Genomic DNA, 11,334 nt, shown 5'->3' on the forward strand with positions numbered 1-11,334 from the left:
ATGTGTCTCATGCAGTGGTCGTCGCCATGCTGCCTTGTGGATGTGTCTCATGCAGTGGTCGTCGCCATGCTGCCTTGTGGATGTGTCTCATGCAGTGGTCGTCGCCATGCTGCCTTGTGGATGTGTCTCATGCAGTGGTCGTCGCCATGCTGCCTTGTGGATGTGTCTCATGCAGTGGTCATCACCATGCTGCCTTGTGGATGTGTCTCATGCAGTGGTCGTCGCCATGCTGCCTTGTGGATGTGTCTCATGCAGTGGTCGTCGCCATGCTGCCTTGTGGATGTGTCTCATGCAGTGGTCATCACCATGCTGCCTTGTGGATGTGTCTCATGCAGTGGTCGTCGCCATGCTGCCTTGTGGATGTGTCTCATGCAGTGGTCGTCGCCATGCTGCCTTGTGGATGTGTCTCATGCAGTGGTCGTCGCCATGCTGCCTTGTGGATGTGTCTCATGCAGTGGTCGTCGCCATGCTGCCTTGTGGTGGACATTTTTGTCAAAATGATTGTTTTTGCCACGGACATACAAATAAGTGGACAATCATATTTCCAGAAACACACAAAGATGGCCCTGAATGATCACAACAAGTCTGTATCTCTGAAAGTGGTTCCATTTTTACACTCAGAGTTAATGGGTACTTGAAAATAAGTGTTATAAATCAGTGTCGTACATATTCTTCAAACAAAAAGAAACAAGAACGAAACAGACTGTGTAGCAATAGTAACTAGAAAGGTCGCAATTTAAAAAAAATACAGCAGGGTATTTTAAATAAAATACCCTGCTGTATCCGGCGACAGATAAGTTGCAGCGCCCTTTGCGTTGTGAGCTTGTAGATCGGATATGTTATAGGGACTCAAGTGGTTAAACTTGTCTGTTAAAAATACAAAGTGTCCAACTCTGTTTGCTTCACTTAAACCCTATTGTAGTTCAGTGGTTCTCAACCTGTGGGTCGGGATCCCCTGGAGGATACCTACATCATTTTGGGAGGGTCCCCAGATGACAGTAAATTGACAAATAGCAATAAAAGAATAAAAAAAAAACATAAATAATATAAGAGAGAGGCGGTGTGAGCTTGTAGATCAGCTATTTTCACTATATTTATCTTGGGCGCCTCTGGAACCCCCTCAATGACCCCTAGGGGTCCCCAGACCCCACTTTGAGAACTGCTCTAGTATTTCCCTTAGCATCTCGCTGTAAATAGCTGATCTACAAGCTCACAATGCATCGTGTAGTGACACATTGTGAGCTTGTAGATCTGCTATTTTCTGTGAATGTTTGCTGCCAGACTAGGTTCACTATAGGGTTCAAGTAAAATTAATAACGTGCTAAAGCATCATAGTTGGTGGTTTGTATTAACCCATTAAGACCTGATGTCTTCTAAATCACTAGTTCTAATACTTTTACGAAAAAAATGATAGTGACACGCTACAAGCTTGTAAATAATCTTACCAGACTTCCGTATCTTCTTCGGTAGGCCTTTGTGCTTCCTGGTCTTAGTCCGTAGATCTTCATAAACTGCATCGTCTTTCTTTTGCAGATCAAGACGCTCATAATGTCCTTCTTCAGACATTTCTTCTTAGTTCTTCTTGTAGTGACGATGGTTTTATTCTCGTAATCTTGGGCCTCAATGTTTTCAGAATGCCTCGCTACAGCCATTTGTACCTTATGACACTTTATGAATTATGCCTGCAGGTATTTGACCTCTTCACAACACACTGTAGATGTACTGTATCCTCACTACCCTAAATGTAGACGGCACTTTCATATCACATAGAACAAATCACTCTGTACCAATGAAAATAAACCACAGTCAGTCAGTCAGTCACACACACACACACACACACACACACACACACACACACACACACACACACACACATTGATAATCAATCACATGTTTTAAACACATGATGTGTGTGTGTGTGTGTGTGTGTGTGTGTGTGTGTGTGTGTGTGTGTGTGTGTGTGTGTGTGTGTGTGTGTGTGTGTGTGTGTGTGTGTGTGTGTGTGTGTGTGTGTGTGTGTGTGTGTGTGTGTGTGTGTGTGTTCAGTCACAGCCAACTAGAGCAGTGGTTCTCAGACATTTTGGTCTGGTCCCCCATTTTGGTCTGGTCCTCCTGGACCCCCAGGACGGTCCTCCTGGACGCCCAGGACGGTCCTCCTGGACGTCAGACGACAGCAGCGCTGATTGCAGTTTATTTTCAAATGTATTCAGTTTAACTATCCACAGTATTTAACCCATTTTGACCTGGGAACGATTCTACAAATGCCTTCTAAATCCTGACAGTTTTCTGAAAAACCCATGTTTCTATATGTCAGTGGTGCTCAACCTTTTTCATGTCAAGGACCCCCAGAATTATATGTAATTGGCCGCCGACCCCCAACTGAAAGCGTCGCGTTGTGAGCTTGTAGATCGGCTAATTTCAATACTTGCGTTATTTCTTTAGGAAATTACTGAAAGAAATCTGGAAATCTGGAAATGCTTTTTTTGGGAATGTTTTTTTTTAAAATGGCTTTGAAATAATAATAATTAAAAACTAAATATAGGAAACATAAAGGGACCCGGCCAATACAAATGGGTCCTGACCCAATGTTTGGGAACCAGTGCAATCTAGCAGTGTTTCCCAACCTGGGGTAGATCGCAGCGACCATGGAGGCTTTGGGCCCGGTCTTGTTTCCCAACCTGGGGTAGATCACAGCGGGCATGGAGGCTTTGGGCCCGGTCTTGTTTCCCAACCTGGGGTAGATCACAGCGGGCATGGAGGCTTTGGGCCCGGTCTTGCACAGCGACTCATGCCTTATATGTCTAGGGATGGGTATGGTTAGGATTTGTACGAGTACGATACCGATTCCGGTGCTGCTTAGCGATTCCGGTTCCTAACGGTTCCCTATTACGGTTCCAAAATGGTATAAAATTACTTAAATAAGATGTCAAAAAGCTAACAAAAAGCTTTATTCTTTTTAAGCCTTAGTCAATTTCAATCAATCCTATAATGAATAGAGTAACATCCTCTCCTTTATTCAACAGTTGAGGCGACTGTGGCTCAGGAGGTAGAGCAGGTCATCCAATGATCCATGGGTCGGCGGTTCGAATCCCGGCTCCTCCTGTCTACATGTCAAAGTGTCCTTGGGCAAGACACTGAACCCCAAATTGCTCCCAATGTGCTGGTTGGTACCTTGCATGGCTTCCGCTGCAATCGGTGTAAGAATGTGTGTGTGAATGGGTGAATGTAATGCACAATCTATGTAAAGCGCCTTGGATAAAGGTGCTATATAAATGCACCATTTACCATACAGTCTGTCTTATACCCTGCCTTACCACCACCCGTGAATTTCTTATTTAGCAGCTTCCATTATCTATAAAAAAAAGTATCTTGCGGCCACACTACTATACCCACTATACATGCCGACTGCGGCTGGAGGTGTGCCCGTTGGCGTTTTGATATGCTTTCCCTAAAAATGCTGTCTTGCCCACACATTGCTGTCTTGCCCACACATTGCTATCTTGCCCACACAATGCTATCTTGCTCACACAATGCTATCTTGCCCACACAATGCTATCTTGCCCACACAAGCGCATAGCGGGTCCTTAAATAAATAAATAGTGTGTGACTCTGCGTCTAGGAACCGATAGGCAGAACCAAAATTGCATTATTTTTATGGGTACCCGCCGGTACCCAGCATGTTGTTATCGGTTCCTGCATGTAACCGAGTTTTGGTACCCATCCCTACTTATGCCTAATCATATTAGGTACTTTTCTAAATCAGTAGTTGCAGCGGTGGCCAAAAGTGACACGATGGTGAGCAGATGCTTTCCCTGTTTTAATGTTTTTCAAAATAATGACTAATAATAACATTAGACATAAGGCGCCGTGCCGGGCCCAGTGAGTAGAGAGGTACCGTGGTCCAAAAATGTTAACATGTTGCGTAAAATCATAGCTAACTCCTTCATGTAACACCATAGTGAAACGCACTAATAGGCGCACGTGGCTATTTTACCTATTCGTCATAGGAGGATAGGGCTTAAAGTGGTTAGCATGTCATTGCATGCATGTAAGAATGAAAGAAAGGTTGGGAGCCACTGCACTATCAATGGGAAAGGGGGTTTATTAAGCCAAGTCATGCTTTGCTTTCATACTTTATTGAAACAACTCTGTTACTGTAACAAAACATAATCATGGTTATTGTGGAACTATAGTCTCGCGAGCCAGACTGTACTGTCTTTACAGTAGCTTACGCTACTGTGTCCTACTGTAAATCAAATGAGTCGAAGCTTAGAAGTCATGGGAATTACAAAAATACGATTTAAAGGTATTTTTTAAATCTATGTTTGTGAATAGATGACGGCTTCCTTTCCTCTGCCTTTGGGTGGTGTAGTTCCAGACTCTATATAGCATTCTCAGTGATAATCATTGTGGAATAGTTGTCTGGCTATGTGAGACTAATGTAATTATGGAACCTATAACTAAGCTATTATTAATATGTGAATTGCCTTGCCAACAAATCGAGATCCAATGCCAAGTAGATTCCCTCGTTATCTTGAATGGATCGTTTTTGGATGATGTTGCCAACGTATTGTACCAATATACTGGTACTGACTGGAATACTTTAGTTTAGTCCATTTAGGGGCGTTTATTGTTGTACTTGTACAGTATGTAATTATTATGCAACGTTTACACAAAGGCAATGTTCTCATTCCTCTTCCTTGAACCTAAACTGGAAAGATTGCGCTGCTCTGATTTATATACCATAAAGATGTTTCAAGGGGAAAATGAAAAGAAAACGGTGTCTTTCTTGCACAGCAGCAACACGACTACATTAAATATCATCTGTCAGGTGGAAACCTCATTGTGTCTAAAACTGTTACTTTTCAATAAATAGAAAAAAAGATAACATTATAGGTTACAGTATGTAGGTAACCCCTGTTTTATAACAAACAAGCGAGACAGCTGGCCCTGAGCTTGTCTCCCGAAGGTGGCCCAACGCCATTTCCCGGTTTTCCCCCTCCTTGTTTACTTCCTGTTGTGTTTAGTGTGATTCCGGACGCTCCTGCTCACTACCTCCATTGGGAACTACTAACAGAATTGGCCACTTAACGGGACTAAAACACTTCTTTATTGAAAACTACAGACACATACATTCAAGCAAAGTTTTATTTTGAACTGCATAGTTCATAAAAAGATGGGTTACAGTTAAGTTAATTATGAATTAACAACAATCTTCAAAAGTCAAGATGTTTTGTCACATTTACAGTACAGCTGTGACAACATTACACACAGGCCCCTTTTACACCAGGGTTGAACCTTTTACACCAGGGTTGAACCATTTACACCAGGGTTGAACCTTTTACACCAGGGTTGAACCTTTTACACCAGGAGTGAACCTTTTACACCAGGGTTGAAACCTTTTACACCAGGGTTGAACCTTTTACACCAGGGTTGAACCGACCCGGTTTTTAGACCAGGAGCCAGAGCTCCAAAAGGGTCAATATAAGTAAATTAATATACGGTACAGTATACAGTAGTAGCTTTATCACATTATTTTCTTTTTTCCCCCCATATTTTCCGATGCCTAATTTGCATATACAAATGTACAATTTCAGAAAAGTTGTAATACAATAAATCATTGTCTTCGTGTAAGTAATCAACTGGGGAAGTGTCATGGTGATATTAAATTCATTTTGACCTATTCACCTATCATGTATATACTGTAGGTGAAAATAACAATGTGTGATAAATCTACTACTACTATAAAGCTACTATATTGTGGACAGTGGCGTATCCAGGAATTACGTTTTGGGCAGGCAAGATCATGTGTTAATTGTCGTCTCCCCGCGCATCGTAGCACTAAAGGTTTTCAAAGAGATATACCTGCCAGACGAGTAGGATACAAAGGCTGAAAGGCATGCATTTACATTCCAATGGGTGATTGAGGGCTGCGCTCTACCGCAACGGCCAATCAGCTGTCCACTAATAGTTCTCAGGTCTTGTTTTTGTCTTCTTTTTTTCTCATTGTATGGATTTTGGCCAGGCCAGAAATGGAGCTGGACAGGTGGACGCCTGCCCTCGCCTTATTGTAGATATGCCTCTGACTGTGGAACAACATATTAATGTACTTATTTTGACCCTATAAACATGGTTTAGGTATGGTTTTGACCACTCAATTCATAACATTCCAATTTTGGAGCTCTGGCTCATGGACTAAGAACCGGGCCGGTTCAACCCTGGTGTAAAAGTATTGTATTATTAAAGCTCTACAGTAACAACATTACACACAGTGATATATGAAGACAATAAGATCAAATGGTTATAATAAGTCTGCAACCTAAAAGCAACATAGCAAAATCAGTAGAAATAGAATATAATTATAGAAAAATACAATAAATCAAAGTAAAATGAAGTGTGTGTGTGTGTGTGTGTGTGTGTGTGTGTGTGTGTGTGTGTGTGTGTGTGTGTGTGTGTGTGTGTGTGTGTGTGTGTGTGTGTGTGTGTGTGTGTGTGTGTGTGTGTGTGTGTGTGTGTGTGTGTGTGTGTGTGTGTGTCTATCCTTTTACCACCCCGCCCTGGGGTAACCTCCCCAGGTACGAGGCCGAGGGGCTATCCTTTTACCACCCCGCCCTGGGGTAACCTCCCCGTTACAATATTAACACTTCTGATGACCTTGAAAAAGATGGTAGCCATATTAGCTTTAGGCGTTTTCGGTATGGTTCGGTACGCCGCAGAACCATGTATGAAACCATTTTGTGCCATAAGTGGAGATTTATATGAAAAATTATAATTATTATAATTGTATAGATGTTTCTAAAATATACCAAATATTTAATATTTTGGTATTAATATAATATATACCAAATACCCCTCAATGACCCCTAGGGGTTCCCAGACCCCACTTTGAGAACCTCTGCTCTAGTATTTCCCTCATGATCTCACTGTAAATAGCAGATCTACAAGCTCACAATGTATTGTGTAGTAACGCATTGTGAGCTTGTAGACCTGCTATTTTCTGTGAATGTTCTCCCCCAGACTAGGGTCACTAGGGTTCAAGTTGTGAAAGCAAAATTAATAACATGCTAAAGCATCATCGTTGGTGGTTTGTAACCCATTAAGACCTGATGTCTTCTAAATCACTAGTTCTCACACTTTCAGTAAAAAACAGATAGTGACGAGCTGTGGGCTTGTAGATCTGCTATTTTTGAATAACGCTTAAATCTAAAATGACACATGCTTTCCCCGTTTTAATGGGTTAAAGTGGTTATGGCTACAACAGTTTGTACTTCTGTGCAATACAATGTTCAAGTTTTTATGTTATCATTTTCACTACTAATTACTACTGTAGCAGAACACTGAGCTGCAGTTTGATCAATGAAGTGAACTCACAGATTGAGGGCCTTGGATATGAACATAACGAATTAGACAATGTTCCATTATGGGCAGTCCAGTGACTGAAGGCAGTGTACTGTGCACAGTTCCTGTTTTCATCGTTATCAGGTTCTCCAGGCCTCCAGTACCTGCACAATAAACAACAATGTATTGAACCACATCCACTCAGTCACTCACATACAGTACCAGTACCTGCACAATAAACAACAATGTATTGAACCACATCCACTCAGTCACTCACATACAGTACCAGTACCTGCACAATAAACAACAATGTATTGAACCACATCCACTCAGTCACTCACATAGAGTACCAGTACCTGCACAATAAACAACAATGTATTGAACCACATCCACTCAGTCACTCACATACAGTACCAGTACCTGCACAATAAACAACAATGTATTGAACCACATCCACTCAGTCACTCACATACAGTACCAGTACCTGCACAATAAACAACAATGTATTGAACCACATCCACTCAGTCACTCACATACAGTACCAGTACCTGCACAATAAACAACAATGTATTGAACCACATCCACTCAGTCACTCACATACAGTACCAGTACCTGCACAATAAACAACAATGTATTGAACCACATCCACTCAGTCACTCACATACAGTACCAGTACCTGCACAATAAACAACAATGTATTGAACCACATCCACTCATAACTCACATACAGTGACTTTGATAGAATTACAATATAAAAACATGTCAAATGTCTCACCGTGTTGTCAGTGGTGTTCCATCCACCCACGTCCAAATGGCCTCCCGATCTGTCCTGTTCAGACCAATCCATGATGCATAACCTTCAGGGCTCAATCCTCTGATGAATACCTGATTATTTTGTACATGATTGAATCATCATTCATTGTATCCAATACATTCACTTCTACACTATAATCATGGAATTAGTTCACATGAACTATGTGGATGATGGACACCTGGACACACGCACGCTCACACAGACACACACACACACACACACACACACACACACACACACACACACACACACACACACACACACACACACACACACTGTATATGCGTGTTTGCACGTACACACAAACAAACCCACGCATAAACACGAGCATCCATAATCATTTACACACACACGGCAGAAACGCATGCTGCGCACACAAACACACATACAGTACACGCGAGCACACGCACGCACGCACGCACGCACACAACACACTCACGAGGGCACACACATGCACGAAGCGCGCACAAGGGCACCCAGACACATCCGACGCACACACACACACACACACACACACACACACACACACACACACACACACACACACACACACACACACACAACACACACTAACCTGTTCTTCTCCACTGTTAATGACCACCAGATCAGCTCCTTGATTCAGACAGTACTCTCTACCTTCCTGCCATGTGTTCAGTTCAGTAGTTCTGTAGTAACAGCTGCATTCAAACTCAAACTTCTTCCATCCACTGGGACACTGGGACACTAAAAACATCAAACAGGAGATTTACTTATGGTATTGCTACTTTTACTTAAGAAAAGTACATCAGTATGTCATAAACCAGTGGTTCCCAAACTTCTTTGTGTCAAGGACCCCCAAATCAACATTTATTATGCCACAGACCCCCAAATCAACATTTATTAGGCCACAGACCCCCAAATCAACATTTATTAGGCCACGGACCCCAATTCAACATTTATTAGGCCACGGACCCCAAATCAACATTTATTATGCCACGGACCCCCAAATCAACATTTATTAGGCCACGGACCCCAAATCAACATTTATTAGGCCACGGACCCCAAATCAACATTTATTAGGCCACGGACCCCCAAATCAACATTTATTAGGCCACGGACCCCAAATCAACATTTATTAGGCCACGGACCCCAAATCAACATTTATTAGGCCACGGACCCCAAATCAACATTTATTAGGCCACGGACCCCAAATCAACATTTATTAGGCCACGGACCCCCAAATCAACGTTTATTAGGCCACGGACCCCCAAATCAACGTTTATTAGGCCACGGACCCCCAAATCAACATTTATTATGCCACGGACCTCAAATCAACATTTATTAGGCCACGGACCCCAAATCAACATTTATTAAGCCACGGACCCCAAATCAACATTTATTAGGCCACGGACCCCAAATCAACATTTATTAGACCACGGACCCCAAATCAACATTTATTAGGCCACGGACCCCAAATCAACATTTATTATGCCACGGACCCCAAATCAACATTTATTAGGCCAAGGACCCCCAAATCAACATTTATTAGGCCACGGACCCCAAATCAACATTTATTAGGCCACGGACCCCAAATCAACGTTTATTAGACCACGGACCCCAAATCAACATTTATTAGACCACGGACCCCAAATCAACATTTATTAGGCCACGGACCCCAAATCAACATTTATTAGACCACGGACCCCAAATCAACATTTATTAGGCCACGGACCCCAAATCAACATTTATTATGCCACGGACCCCAAATCAACATTTATTAGGCCAAGGACCCCCAAATCAACATTTATTAGGCCACGGACCCCCAAATCAACATTTATTAGGCCACGGACCCCAAATCAACATTTATTAGGCCACGGACCCCCAAATCAACATTTATTACGCCACGGACCCCCAAATCAACATTTATTAGGCCACGGACCCCAAATCAACATTTATTAGGCCACGGACCCCAAATCAACATTTATTATGCCACGGACCCCAAATCAACATTTATTAGGCCACGGACCCCAAATCAACGTTTATTAGGCCACGGACCCCCAAATCAACATTTATTAGGCCACGGACCCCCAAATCAACGTTTATTAGGCCACGGACCCCCAAATCAACATTTATTATGCCACGGACCCCAAATCAACATTTATTAGGCCATGGACCCCCAAATCAACATTTATTACGCCACGGACCCCCAAATCAACATTTATTAGGCCAAGGACCCCCAAATCAACATTTATTAGGCCACGGACCCCAAATCAGCATTTATTAGGCCACGGACCCCAAATCAACATTTATTATGCCACGGACCCCAAATCAACATTTATTAGGCCACGGACCCCCAAATCAACATTTATTACGCCACGGACCCCCAAATCAACATTTATTAGGCCAAGGACCCCCAAATCAACATTTATTGGGCCACGGACCCCAAATCATCATTTATTGGGCCACGGACCCCCAAATCAACATTTATTAGGCCAAGGACCCCCAAATCAACATTTATTGGGCCACGGACCCCCAAATCATCATTTATTGGGCCACGGACCCCCAAATCAACATTTATTAGGCCACGGACCCCAAATCAACATTTATTAGGCCACGGACCCCCAAATCAACATTTATTGGGCCACGGACCCCCAAATCATCATTTATTGGGCCACGGACCCCCAAATCAACATTTATTAGGCCACGGACCCCCAAATCAACATTTATTAGGCCACGGATCCCCATTTGAAAACATATGCCAGTGACCCTGACGGCTCTAGCAGTGATTCGAAACATATTAATTTCATGGACCCCCAGTTTCACACGCATTATGCTACGGACCCCCTATTTAATGGCATTTCTATCTCTGGTACCCCCAATTTATATAGTAAAACCACTGTTAATGTAACTCTGAGAGTGTACAAATGGACCCGTCAGACCTGAGGCTGATTCTACAAATGCCTTCTAAATCAGTACTACTAAAACTTGTTCATGTCAACAACGCCCAAAATGATTTGGCCACAGACCTCCATCTGAAAATATTTTGTGCAAGGGAGATGCACAAAATATCCCCCGCCTCCCCCATGTACAAGATATACAAGCTGTGAGCTTGTATATCTGCTATTGCAAAATTGTTTCAAAACTACTATTCTATATATTATTCTTTTTACATTATTTTCTATGATAATAATCAGCAGTGATGA

Source organism: Electrona antarctica (genome assembly GCF_951216825.1).
Source record: "Electrona antarctica genome assembly, chromosome: 3".
Lineage (NCBI taxonomy): Eukaryota > Metazoa > Chordata > Actinopteri > Myctophiformes > Myctophidae > Electrona > Electrona antarctica.